General features: G+C 39.9%; 1 long non-coding RNA gene across 1 annotated transcript in view; it reads left to right on the plus strand.

The window, feature by feature from the left end:
• LOC132345067 (uncharacterized) overlaps positions 1–2,599 on the plus strand; it is a 36,555-nt gene that overhangs the window by 11,906 nt on the left and 22,050 nt on the right. The window lies entirely within an intron of this gene.

Here is a 2,599-nt window from a genome sequence, read left to right on the forward strand (position 1 = left end):
AGAGTAAGGAAAACTCTAGGTGGCCAGAGAAAGGAGAAAGGTGGACGTGGGTGGTGTCAAAGTGAGTGCTATTAATTCTTCATTGTTTTGCCAAGTAAATATTCATCAGTCTAGACAAGCTATGTCTCCAAGAGAGGATTCAAACTAAGTAAATGAAGCCTAGAAAAGGGATCAGCCTTAGACTAGCTGTCAGTAATAATTAATCCATACACAAAATGAAAATAAGAAATACTAAAGTTATAGCTTATATTTAATTTTCCTTACTGCTCGTATTAGGTGTCCACATTCACATCCAGCTGCTGTAAAAGAGCTGAGGTTTTGTAAAAGACCAAAATGTATTTGTTGTCACTGAGCAAGACCTCAGATTAAAAAGAAGTAAAACACACACACTCACACACCTGAGATCTAAATCCACCTACTGGTGGTACATCCCAATTGCAATTTCATTCCTTTTGAATGACCTCTTAATAGCCAACCAAATTGTTAAACTCAATATATAAGCCCAGTAAGATCATTGTAAATAGATGCACAATATATTTATGAATCCCTCATGGCCCACAGAGGCTCAAAACCAGCATTTATTTAAAAAACAGAAAAACTTTAAAAATCTCTAAGATAAATAACATGTGCTTATTAACCTGTTTTTAATTTTGTCCAGATCTATTTTCTAATAAACACAATAGAAACCAAGTCTATCTGATGCCTATTGTATTCTGGTACTTTTCATGAATATAGCTTTTTAGATAGTCATTGCTTATAGTCTAAAATCTAAAACATATGCTTCTTGGCTTTGGATCCCTAATGAATAATATTTAATCTTGTTTTGCTTATCTGTGACTTAATGTTTTCTCCATGGATAATGTAAACAGCAAAAAGTGGTAATTATTTTAGTATTAAATAATCCAATATATTTTAGTAGCAGACTATTTAAAAATATAAATAAAAACACAGGCCGAATGTGGTCAGAGACCAAGGTTAGGTATACTTAAGCAATTTACATTTAAGTCTTTAAATGATCCATCTGAAAGGACTCAAATTGATACCTATAAAAACAGAAGAAACTATGTATTAGGAAAAAGAGTAAATAATGAGATCCTCATTAGTTCCATGGCAGAAGCATCATGGAGTGGGTAACAGCACACCCTCTGACATCAGAAGTAGATTGAGAGCCACACCTTACAAGGTGTATGACCTTGAACATCTGTGAAGTGTTAACAGTGATAGAAATCAATACCTACTCCCTCAGGACCCTAATTAGGATTAAATGAGATAATGAATGTACCATTTTTAGTGCACTCTTTCTCTTTGTAAGTAACTGACAAATATTTCGATGGTAACAATGCTAAAGATGGGAGAAGTATGAGAAGTGAAGTGCTTTGGTAAGTTACAGGGGAAAAGAAACACAGATGAATTTATAGGAGGTATGGTGAGTGGAATCGGAGAAGGTGATGGCACCCCACTCCAGTACTCTTGCCTGGAAAATCCCATGGATGGAGGAGCCTGGAAGGCTGCAGTCCATGGGGTCGCAAAGAGTCGGACATGACTGAGCGACTTCACTTTCACTTTTCACTTTCATGCATTGGAGAAGGAAATGGCAACCCACTCCAGTGTTCTTGCCTGAAGAATCCCAGGGATGGGGGAGCCTGGTGGGCTGCCGTCTATGGGGTCACACAGTCGGACACGACTGAAGTGACTTAGCAGCAGCAGCAGCATAGTGAGTGGAAGAGCTCCCCTGGTGGCTCAGGTGGTAATGAATTTGCCTGCAGTGCAGGAGATGACAGTTCGATCCCTGAGTCAGGAAGATCCCTTGCAGAAGGGAATGGCTACCCACTCCAGTATTCTTGCCTTAAGAGTTCCATGGACTGAGGAGCTTGGCAGGCTACAGTTCATGGGTTGCAACGAGTTGGCCACAACTGAGCAACACACACACAGTGAGTGGAAAAAATGTGGTTGCAAAGAGCTGGACACAATTGAGTAACACACACACACACACACACACACGAATGTTCCCCTAAGCAGACACCTTCAGCCCTGATGGGTTGCAAAATGTTGAACACACACAGAAAGTAGAAAGAATGTGGTTGCAAAGAGTTGGACATGATTGAGCAACACACACAGACACACACACACACAAATGTTCCCCTATGAGGTGGACACTTTCAGACACACACACATATGGGCCTGGACACTTTCAGACACACACACATGTTCCCCTGAGGAGGACAGACAGACAGACAGAAACACTCACGTGCGCATGCCTGGACAACTGATTTTGTCTCAATGGTTGAAGTCCACAGTTGTGTTCAATGAGGAGGTGGTGTGACTGACCGCCTAGCTCTGAGCTGTTATCTTCTCTTTATATGCAAGTTGGGCTCCCATTAAGAAAGAGAGCAGATAGAATACTCCATACTAATTGAGAATTCCAGTTACCATATTTAATTAATTCGCTGTTCTTTTTTAATTCAAATAAAAGGCTTATTTTTCAGATTTAATGAGAAAAATTAGCATTGTTATGCCTGTCCCTCCCAAGGAAACCCCACAAGGAAGTGGCCACTTTCTGCTGAGGATATGCCATGAGAATTAAGCACAGACAAAACTT

This window comes from Bos taurus, chromosome 4 (assembly GCF_002263795.3).
Source record: "Bos taurus isolate L1 Dominette 01449 registration number 42190680 breed Hereford chromosome 4, ARS-UCD2.0, whole genome shotgun sequence".
Taxonomy (NCBI): Eukaryota; Metazoa; Chordata; class Mammalia; order Artiodactyla; family Bovidae; genus Bos; species Bos taurus.